Source organism: Thermobia domestica, chromosome 1, assembly GCF_964235325.1.
Source record: "Thermobia domestica chromosome 1, izTheDome1.hap1.1, whole genome shotgun sequence".
In the NCBI taxonomy this organism is placed as follows: Eukaryota; Metazoa; Arthropoda; class Insecta; order Zygentoma; family Lepismatidae; genus Thermobia; species Thermobia domestica.
In genome coordinates this window covers 180,506,064-180,518,411 of record NC_137454.1, presented here as the reverse complement: position 1 = coordinate 180,518,411, position 12,348 = coordinate 180,506,064, and the positions used below count along the sequence as shown (strand labels likewise).

General features: G+C 36.1%; 1 protein-coding gene across 1 annotated transcript in view; it reads left to right on the top strand.

The window, feature by feature from the left end:
* Nucleotides 1-12,348, top strand: part of LOC145691617 (tyramine receptor 1-like) — a 1,380,953-nt gene that overhangs the window by 367,830 nt on the left and 1,000,775 nt on the right. Inside the window, exon 2 of the mRNA XM_081767014.1 lies at nt 6,343-6,415. The gene's annotated coding sequence lies outside the window, so the exon portion shown is untranslated. The remainder of the gene's footprint in view (nt 1-6,342; nt 6,416-12,348) is intronic.

Below are 12,348 nucleotides of genomic sequence, written 5' to 3'. Positions count from 1 at the left end.
GAACCGTCTTTTTATTACATTCTTTCGTAAAGATTAATGTGTCTTCAAATTGCTTAGGGAGATATTAACTTCCGTGCCCATAAGCGAGATAGATAAATTGAAATAAATGTTTAGAAGAGAAAGTGTATTTATGTCATCCTCTTCCATAACAACTCTGTTGAATTTACTTTCTCTTTCTTTTCTCCTAGTAGAAATCTTCATTCATTTTAATTCAGGTATTTTTTTATTTTTTACATTCATAGAGCACTAGACGCGTAGAATACATTTGGTACTTTCTTTAATATTTTGTTGCATTTATCAACTACACGATCTGGTGAAACTAAAGGAAGAAAGGCTCCAGGGAGTTGTAACATTTTCCAGCCTAAAGGCTCTCCTATATCAGGAGTATTTATTAAAAAGAGAATGAAAAGGAAAGAAACAAACTGATGAATTGAAGCAGGTATTGGTACTACTATTAATGAGAAAGGAAATGGATGAAATTGAGAAAATGAATGAGCTTACGCAACGTACATAGAGGAACAACACGAGGGTCGTATATTTACAAAGATGTCGAAAAAGTTGTTGCATCAACAAACGGCATCTTTGAGCAGGAAGGAGACTGAAATGAATGACAATAACTTTATCTTAAAATAACAATTAAAGCTGATACCTTACTTCGATGGAAAACACATAAACGTTATAGTATATCAAAATAATGCAATTAATTATATACGCAATAGTTGTGATCTATAAACTGTTGTTTACTATTGTTTGACATTAATTGACTTCACATTTGGATTCTTTGTCTTTCGAAAACGAAGTGGAATCTGCCCCATTTTAGGAACGTTTTGATGTCAGCAGCCATATGCTAACGTGTGGACGTCTAGTGCTATTTGAAAATATAACACTTTGTACCAGGTTGGCAACACTAACAATCCACTAACCTCAAATGTTGATTAGTTTCATTCTCTGTGTTAGTGTACATGTATTTGCACAAGCATAATTGCATTCGATGGTATTATTTTTGTAACATTGACATTCTTTATTCACTTTCCCATAGTGAGTCATTGGTGAGACTCGACATTTGAACACTCTGTATCACAGAAACGAAGCGGTATCGGACCCATGTTTATAGGAACGATTTTACTTATTTGGTTCTTCGCAATCAATTCGTCACGTTTGGCCATGTATTTATGTTACACCCTGTATATATGAGTGTGTGTGAGAGAGAGAGAAAGAATGAGAGAGTGAGAAAGGAAGAGAGAGAGAGAGTAAAAGATGTTGAGAAATTGCTTTTGCAATCGTTTCAGCCCCTTACCAACAGGTTTTGTCTTTTCCCTTTTTCCCTTAATCTTGTATTCAAACCTAGGGTGGTTCAAATTAACCATTTCCCTAACAGCACAAGATGTGCTAGGCATGTGCCATTTAGGTGTCTCAGCTACTTTTTAAGGAACCCGACATTTGGCACATATGATATTCATGTGCTAAATATGTACTTCAGCTACATACACTTTTAGGTACTTGTTACACCTAATTGGTATTTGGAACTATGTAGGTCTACCACAAATATAGCATTTATATACCTGGCTCAGTTTCCACTCTAACAGTCATTTTCTTTTATTTCGTCACTTGGGACATTTATATGTCATGTTCTAGGTACGTCCTTTGTGTACATACTGTTTCAGATACTCTAACAGCACATGATTTGCTAGGCATGCGCCATTTAGGTATTCTAAATTCATCTCCCTCAGTTGATGCATTTGTTGCTTCTTTTTCTAAGCGATTGTGTGCTAGAAGTAACAAACGCATCAACGTCATTAGATGGCAACTGTTGCCGATCATTTGAAAGTGAATATGGAAGAACCATGTAATAAAAGTAAATAGACAACCGTCATTTTGCTATAAAATTACATGACGAACAGATTTTATCTGATCCTAAACGATTATCACCGAATATACGTGGTTAAGGGGGCATTTTGATTAGCCAAATTCAAAAGATCTCAACAATTTATCCCTCTGCAAGTGACGTTCTCTTCATCGCCTCTGTGGCCAAGTCGGAAGAGCACGTGGCTAGTCATCCAAAGGTTGGTAGTTCGGGCCCACCCTAGAGTACATTTCTTTTTGACTTGTGTAAAGTGTTGTTTTTTTTTCAGACACACCTTAATGTAAATACATTACGTATATAGGCGATTTAACATATTTTGGTGTTGAGTAATTTTGTGGTTCATTGACGCTTGTGGCATGGGGGACATACCGAGAACATACTAGGCACGTTCCCCAGGTACATGTCAGGCATGTGCCTAGAGGTGGACATAGACTGTGACTATCACTTGCCATCCATGTGATTTCTCTCTCAGAGGTACAGAAGGCACATACTAGACACATTCCCATGTACCTGAGAGAACATAATAGGTATATGCTTGCTATGTAATTGTGCTGTTAGGGTTTGGGGCTCAACTTTTGTCGCTAAAGAACAAAACCAGTATGGGATAAAAAGTAATGGCTTTCTGATATGTATTCATTGTCTGAGGAACAGGTTCTATCTTTGAACTTATTAAAATATTAGTAGTTATATATATACCACTTTATGTTTGAGTATTGAATTCACATAGTTCGGAAGTCTAACGTAGTTTCACTCTATGAAACGAAACTCACTTGTTAAAAGAATATTTCCACGGTGGGTACAGAATAGCTAGCAGAATGAAATTTACTAGAGCTACATTACATCAATTTTGGAAAATCCCAATAAACAGAAAACTTTTAAAGAGTGTTACCAACAAGCCATGGACGCTTTCTTCAAGATCATGCATCAAAGCTCACAAGAATTGCATTGGATAAAGCTTAAAACATACAGCAATCCAGCCAACAAGAAATAAACTTTTACATGTACTGTTTTCTAGGTTTTCTTTCCTGAATATAATTCTAGATTATAACCACAAATATAATTAATTAGTACGTTTTATGATAAGTAGATTAATTTACAGTCGTGTTCAAGAAAAGCTGACCCTCTACCTGTTTGAAAACTCATATATCTTTTTATTCATGGATGGAGTAAAGTCAAAGAAACAGTCATATTCTCTCTCCAATTGTGGTATTTTCTCCTTGTCAAACACACAATGATATCCTATCTTATATGAGTTTACCGTAATATTCATTAAAAAAGGGGTAATGTTTTGAACATGACTCTACCTGTAAATTAATTGATTATAGATAAAATTGTGGATCATTAATATATTGTTAGGCTCTGTCACATATGATTTCTGGTATGACTCAGAATTGTATGCAACTGAGTAAAACTAAATCACCGACTTGCCAGTTGATGGGAAGTTTTCTCGTTACGTAGAAACCTGTGAATATTAATAGGGAAGTCACCAAGTTGTTAAAACTGACAAGGTCTTTATTTAGCAGCTAGGACTACGAAATATTGATTTAGGGTTTCCGATTTTATTTTTTAAAAAACGCATCTCTGAAGGCATCCGATATATATATTTCTATTTATCGGCAAACGTAAGAAATCACAGGCGTAAAATCGCCTCAAATAGAAATAACTATTGAATGATTCTTGATTCTTCAGAAAGCACGATTTTCTAGCAGAAAGTGAGAAACTACATGCCAAAAGCCGTTATTACTTTATTCAATCACGTTAATGGATTTTGTTATAGTTATTTACCACTTTTACCATAGAATTGACGTCAACACATGCAAACTGAGTTTTTAAAAGGTTTATAGAACCAAACCTTTCAGAAACGCAGTTAATTTAGAAAAAGGAAAAGAAACACTCATGCTATAAATCATATTGAAATCATCTACTATTATGTACTGCACCGTGTGCGTAAGCAGATAGTCGTTTTCAGATAGTAGCCAAAATATTCCACGAACAGTGAATAACTAACTACAGTAAATAACTTACATACTCTACTTCATAAAGGTCACAGGAAATGAATGATAACTCAGACCCTTGTGTTGGGATCTCTTCCTTTGTTTCACCTAACTGGAGCAAGGATTGTTAACGCAGTGCAGTGATTGATTGCTGGACATTGATTTATCAAACATAAATGGAATAGCTAATTTTGCCTTAAAGCAATATTTCTATCATTTTTTATGCATCTCTTGTTTTTATTTTTACTTTTAAATATTTTACGTCAGATGGTTTTTACTGTTCAAACTGTCGTGTTTATCGTTGTTTCTTTTTTTATTCGACAAGTGTTGGCCCCGAGGTATGTATGTTGTTCAATGTAGATTAAATAAATAAATAATGACAATGTTACGTCAAAAATCATTATTTATTGATTAGTATGTTGCTATTATTAAAGACAATGTTATTTTTAACCTGTGTTTCTCTCCAATTAATCAAATATACGAGGGCAACATAAGAAATACGAGTAAGCATATTTACAGTATATTCAAAAGAATGGTATATGACTCTGAATCCTCTTATTTATAATAGATTGTAATGTAGAAATTAAAGTATATAACGAATTTTATTCAAAGCAGAATCTGATAGGAAGAAGCCAAAATATTCCTTCGCATTAAAATTTCTAAAATTTATAATATTTCGATTACTTTCAATGTTAAGTAAGTTTGTTAATAGCATTTACCCTTACACTGAGAAAAATCCGTTATCCGGACAGCGGTATATTGTACAAATATACGGAACCCCTTTTGTTTACTACGGAAACCTGTACGCAGCATACATTATCCATATACTACAGTTCGTTTTTCTCGCTTACATGTTCATCATGCCGCTGCTGGGTGTCTTATATCAAACACTCTTCCTTATATTACATATGTATATATATGTTACAATGTCCATCTATATGTGAGATTCTGACCGCCTATATACAATTCTTTCTTTCGAACGGAAAGTACATATAGATGGAACACTTGTACGGGAAGTACGTATAAAACATACATTTTCAGTTATACGTTTGCTACGGATATTACATAAGGTTGTACGTTTAGTCCAAAAACTACAGGATTTACGCATGTAACCTACGTGTTTACGTACGCCATATACGTTTTGTTTTCTCAATGTAATTATGTACATATTTTTTTTTAAAAAAACTTTATTGAACTATATTGTTAAATAATAGTTACTTTCGCCCTCACGGAAACGAAATATAGGATATACTATTTTAAATCGGAGTAAAGTTTATATATATATATATATACTATTGTCTTTATGGCATCCTTTTCGTGCCAGCATTGTAAAAATTGCACATAGTGATTTCATATAAGGTAGTTCATAGCAGAGATGGCCATTTTTCCTAACCCTCCCTCACCCTCACCCACCATTGACGCCTTCCCCTCACCCTCCCTCACACTCACCCTCCATTGACGGCCTTCCGTCATCCTCCCTCACACTGACCTTCCATTGACGCCCTCCCTCACACTCACCCTCCATTGACGCCCTCACACTCGCCCTCCATTGACGTCCTCACGCTCACCTTCCCTCACACTCACCCTCCATTGACGGCCTCCCCTTACCCTCCCTCACACTCACCCTCAATTACTTTATCGGCCTTACCCTCCAACGCACTCACCCTCAACTATTAAAATGAGGGTGAGGTGAGGGCGGCCCTCATGAGGGCAAAATGAGGGAGGATGACCATCTCTGGTTCATAGCATCCTGCTGCAAGCAGAGTTAATCTTATATGGGTCGTTCAGAGGACAAGGGAATCAAGCGCATTTACCAAAGTAGTGGGAAAAAAGACAAAGTTTGTAGAGTAAGTTTTTACATGGAAAAGTTAACACCTTTTTTGCATTATGATTGTCATTTACAACACCCGGATATTAATTTTCATGCCCTCAAAGGAGCCTGAGATAAATAGAGATATTTAAAAAAGACCAAAAGTAGGTTTAATTCCCTTGCATATTCTAAGCACACATCTTATATTCCTGTTCTAAACATGTATAACCATAATGTATAGAAGATTTGTAAAGAGAGAAAACCTAAATACTAAACAATGACAACTTGAATTACGAAAGTTGAGTTGACAGTGTGAGAAGACAGGTCATATGGGAATGTTACTGTGTCAGTTGGCAACGACAAAACGACACATGAGCTCGTGGCTATATGGTTCGCTTACTCACTTTGGAGGGTGAAATCCGGGTTCGATTACCGGTAGGAGCTCATATGGTTGGGACCTCATATTAAGCTGTAGGTCCGTGTCTTATAAAGACATGATGCTCAAAGGTCCCAACAGCACATTGTAGTCGATTTGTCATTAAAAACTAATAAATATCATATTTTAAGCATACTCTTAAATTGATAGGAGCAAACTTGTATCAATAATATTTATTTAACAATTTCATTGTATGATCTAATTCACTTATAAATTGTGTAATTGTTTTGTTTTACAGTTGAAACCAGCAAAGTGTTTCAAACATGCGTCTCAAGAGAGAGTGAATCTCCTTTGCCCGAGAAGTTAAACAGGTAAGTAGATTTATTTTGTAATAACAGTCTAATAAATTGTCTTTAATTTTATTGTATACCGGTGTGTATTTTACTTTCTTAACCGTCTATCGTACAAACATAAGACGACTTTAAGACTTTCAGTTTACCATTTGTTTAGTACTTATCAAGGGTGTAACTAGAGGCTTGCAAGACCCTGGGAATCTATTACGGTGAGCCATCTTGTGGTATATATAACTGACAATTGACATTCTTACAAATTTTACAATAATTGAATTATTTTTATAATCCGCATATTGGTAATATGTCACTTTAAATACAATTTATATGCAAAATACAATTTATATCAAGCTTAATGCCGTTTAATAAATGTAGTATTCTATAAATTGTTTATATCTTAAACTTCTTTACTTCCTTCCTACTTTGGCTTTGGTAGCCAAAGCTTGCTTGATCCAAAGAAGTACCAATGCTTCCTACCTTATCTGATTTCCGTCAACGCATCACAATATCTGCCCTTTTGTTTGTGATAATAGCCATACAGGTTATACTTGATTTCTGCAAGTCTTGGTTGCGTTAAGCTGCTCGATTTTTGCGAACGTTGATACGGAACGATACCTACGGTCAGAAACATCATTAAAGCTTTACAGATTTCCATAAAATTGTAGGAAAGAAAGATAGTTTTCACTATAAGAAGAGAAGATAGTTCACTTCTTTTGTAACAAAAGAGACAAAATGTAACACACAACGGATACTATTACGCAAAGCATCTGAGCAAGAAGATGGTTTTGTTTAAGTTCACTTACAACAAAGAAGTGAGCTACAACAAGCGTGAAAGACAACATGCCGGTAGATAAGCAAAGCCGATCGGATAGGCAGAATTATAATACTTGACACTCGTATCATGATGCAAACCAAGTTGCTTAATCAAAGGCTGTGTAATATCATACACCTGGAAACTTTGAGACACTATCAAGTTTCATAGAGCCGTTAATATAATTCTCATATATTTACAACTTGTTATATGCTTGTTTCATTATGACGTTACTTATACATAGGACTGAAATTTTTCGCGTGCATAGTACCTATATAAATTATATCATTAGTGATTTAAGAAAAAAATAAATATTTACATTACAGTTTAAAGCTACATTTCTAGACATTACATGATCAGTTTTATCCCTAATGATACTTGAATAATTCCTAGGTCTATGATTTTCATTTTTAAAGCATCAGGCACATACTTCTATGAAAAATCAAATTTAGCAAAACATTATCACCATAATCATAATCACAAACACACAAACAAACAAAAATACTTTTTGTTACTCCATTTTCCACACAAAAAGTGTTCAGGGTCGTACCTACTAAAATGGAAATAACTAACAAAATTTTGGTTCCTCTGAAAGTTCTTTTTTGAGTTTTTTTTTTCTAAAAAACAATGTCTTGTTATAAAAGCAATTTCAGAACAAAGAAGAAATGAAACTTCATATGCTGGAAAGGACAGAAACATTATTTTTCTTGCTGCTATGAAGATCAGTCGTCATTATTTCAGCTAAATTTTTCAATCGGTACATTTTCTTAAGACTTAGGATTGCAGTATTCCAAACTTGCATTTTATTTATTTATTATTGTAACCAACGTACCTTACATTCGTTATTCAAAATATGAAAGATTGAATTCCCGGATTTTAACTGTCTCGGTGAAAAAAAAAAGTCCTCCGCGACAAGACCTAGAAATCTGGTTAAGCCTGCCCACACCAAGACAATTGGGAATCGCATCTTCCGTGCGGAACGCTAACCATATATCTACGAGGGAACTTCTAAGGCTGGGTCAAGTACAACTGTGCAAGATGTAAAAATCATACTCCAGATTTCATTTTGAAAATATACATGTATAAAGTCAACCAAGAAAGTTCTGACGCTTTTTCATCCACCACTGTCAAATACCGATATCTCACCTAAGACGTATCTGGAAGATCAAAAATAGTCCTTATCAGCACCGACGACCTTCTGCCAACGTTCTGGAAGGCCATGGGCTCTATCGCGGTAGAACTTGGTGGGCCGTGAAGCAAAGAAGGTATCAAGTGCATTTTGCACCTCTACTAGGGATTTGAACTGGCTTCCTCGAAGGTGATTGTCCAAGGAATGGAACAGGTGATAATCGAACGGTGAAATGTTCGGGGAGTACGGTGGATGCAATAGTGCTTCCCATCCAAGGTGTAGAATGGTATTCCTGGGCATCCTATCCACGTGGGGATTAACGTTGTCCTGTAACAGGAGGACTCTTTGCGATTGAGAAACGCTAACTCAACCAACCTTCGTACTGACTGAGTGTTATGCAACCTGCAACGCTCTAGAGTAGCGCAGGTTGCCTAGCATGAAATAATTTTAAGATACGTATAATTCCTGAATCTCCAGAACATGTGACCGACAGTTGCGTCTTAACCCTATATGGCGCCGTGTTAATCCAAATTAACAAATCATGTTGATCGTGATACTTTGAAGGTCATACCGTAGAAGGTGCCAATCCTGTTTCAGATGGTTTATTTTATGTCCTGCCATCTGTTATAAACATTCATACTTACGTCTGTTGCCGAAATGGAGTTTTTCCAGCAGTTTCTTTTGCGAACGCGGTTACAGCGTGCGTGGTTGCATTGCTTTGTTTATTTTTGAAGTAAGAGGAGTCGAAAACGGGGAAATTTTTCCTTGAAAAAATATTTTTCCAGAAGGTAAGTGTCTCTTGTTTATTTTAACTGTTTGTAACTTATCATACTAATTTCATTTTGTATTTTATCGTCCGAAATGTGTTTGTATATTCTGATTAACACTGAGCAACTACGAACCTCTTTCATTAAGAATGAAAGATTTCTTTGATAGGCCTAATGGAAAGTTTGAAATATTCGTTTCTTACCTTCTTTTCTTTGAATTTTGTTATCTTAGATCTGAAAATTTATTGTCGGCTCATGGAAAGCATTGTTGCGTGCAGTGTACGCTTTTAAGTTTGCCAACTTATGAATGAAAGTAATCCGAAGTTAAACACGAAAAACTTTACGTAAAAATGTCATATCCGACATCTTCCTTTATTGCTTTCGATTTTGTGTTATTTTGATAAGCTCTCTGACTCTTTCTCTCTCTTTCCTTTCTGTCACCCTTTTTTATTATTTACTGATTTATTGCCCGATAAAGATTCTTGAAGCCTGTAAAAGCTTTATATTTCTTTTACAGATAAGCAAGAATATATTTTCGGACAAACAACTCGTTCAGCTATACATAACACCTGACGATAGCAACGATGAGCAGCTCCAGGCAAGCGATGATGATGTAGAAGGAGTTCTAGATTCAGATGATGAAGAATGGCGTCCTAAATCTGAAACTTCAAATGGATTAGAATATATATTCAAAATTATTGTACTTGAGTATTTTACTTTGATTTTATTGAAATCGATATTTTCAGATTAGTAAATTGATTGCATTGCTTTTTTGCAGGTGAAACAGTAAATGCCAATTCCAGTCAGGCTGCAACTGATGCCAGCCGTCAACGCCAATGGAAAAGAATAACAAGAAATGATCCACATATTTAGGCACCACAATGGAAATTGCGTTGTCTTCTCCAAATGAAGTTAAATCTCCAATTGAATATTTTCAAATGTCTTTTAGTGCTGATATTCTGGAATTAATCATTCGTGAAAGCAATTTATATTCTAATCAGAAGGACTCCAATAAACCTTTCGAACTAACCAAGTTAGATATTAGAAATATTTATAGCAACCGTAATGTTCATGTCCATTATTCGTATACCAAGAACAAGATTGTATTGGAGTTCTTCCTGCAGAGTTCCCCAAGTTGCTGATAACATGTCTTGCGGCACTGTGTTTCACTTCGAAGAAAAATTGTTTCCTGTCATTCCATACACAATGTTATTCAATACTTTGTATCTATGAAAGTATGTTAGTATTTCAGTACACCTTAAAATACATATTGTTTACTAAAACATGTTATAAAAATCTGTATAATACTATATGTGTAAAGAAAGTTTGTAACGTCTAAAAGAAATTCTGTATTGTATAACAATGAAAAATTAAACAAATAGGGTTCATATTTGCGCAATGTTAATTCAAATACACAATTCTTCTGATGTCATATGGTAAGAGTGTGAGTCAAAATTTGTTATTAGTTCGTTTTAGATGCGCAAACGCAGTAGGAAAAACATGTAAATACTTTTTTCTAAAAAAAAAAAAAAAAAAAAAAAAAAAAAATTAGATAAATTGCCCAATATAAGGTTAAGTCGAAAACAGAAACAACGGCTTCATGTGCAATTAGGTGTGGTAAAGATGTGTCTGTGGACAAAATTTGACGCCTTTCTATGCGAAAACCTAGTGATAGACAGACACTCATGCAAACATGTTATATATATATAAGGTGTGATTAAAAAGTACCGGAACTTTTCCCGCCGCGCGGCTCCCTGGGGTTCGAAAAATGTGAGGGGTCGGGGAAAATGTGCGCGGGACCTTCCTCTTTCAAGCGGAACTTGGCCCAGTGGAAGATGTGATGTCCCATACTCGGATCTTTGAGTAGCACAAGGCCTTCGGGAAAGGCCGGGATCAGTGGTGATGAAACATGGTGCTACGAGTACGACCCCTCGGTGAACGTCTTTTTTAGTTTGACACGAAACTTGATGGCGTAGATTTGGTCAATCTTTGACTCCATTTTCGGCGCTCAAAAAACGTGACCGACGACCAAAACGACGTTCGCGCGGACAGCGATGCTTTCTCAACCGCTGCTCGCAGCGCACTGGGCCAAGTTCCGCTTGAAAGAGGAAAGTCCCGCTCACATTTCCCCCACCCCTCACATTTTTCGAACGCCAGGGAGCCGCGCGGCGGGAAAAGTTCCGGTACTTTTCAATCACACCCTGTATAGCCTATTAAGGAAATCGAAGAAAGATTAAAGTTTCATTATTAAGACAATGCTTTGATAAAGTTATAATAAAACAGACACGCAGCCAGACAGATAAAAAATGCTTGTAAGTTCATTTGAAGCTGTTCTCTCGCGGCAATATACAGGGAAAGCACAAAACAGTCCCTGAGTTGAAAAGGGTATAACTTTAATATCAAAATTACTATTGTGCTCAAGCTTTCGTAGTAGTCACATAAACTCACAAAGGTTTTGGTGTTGCAGATGGAATTACAAATACACGATGCGCGCGCCACCTGTTACATAAGAAACATCGAGACGATAATACAGTTCTAGCCAAATCTTGTGAAGCTTAACCGATGTAACTTAGTTTATAGCTGCACTGATGCGTTCCTGAAGATCATTCAGGGTTCTGGGTAGTATAGGAAAATACATTAAGTCTGCCACACCTTCAGAACACATTGGTGTAGCTATAAACTCCATTACATCGGTTACGCTTCACAAGATTTGGCTGAAACTGGATTATTGTCTCGTTGATTCCCGTGTAAGAGATAGCGCTCACATCCCGTATTCGTATTTCCAGTTAACACCGCTAAAACATTTGTAACTACTACGGAAACTTGAACAGATAAGTACTTTTTGGTATTAAAGTTATACTCTTTCCAAATGAGGACTACTTTTGTACTCACACTGTACTTAGCGAACAGGTCATCAGCGCGGGACTCTCGGATTCGATTCCCTGTTGGGTGCTCTTGTGGCTCAGGTTCCACGTTCAGCTGCAGGTCCACATCTCATATAGCCTCACTGCTGAATGAGGCGATAAACTCCACTCAATCGAATGGTAGAAGCTTCTTTACAGAATCAGATACATTAACGTTTCTATTAACATTAATGAGTGAAAACAACTGATGTTAATATAGCAACTGTATCTGCTTGGCTTTAACTGGCACGCTGACAGTTCTGTAGTATGGAGCAGCAAGAGCTATGGAAGTTCGTTCCTGTTTGTGGCATTCAATTTAACACTAGAAGGACCGGATGGGTCAA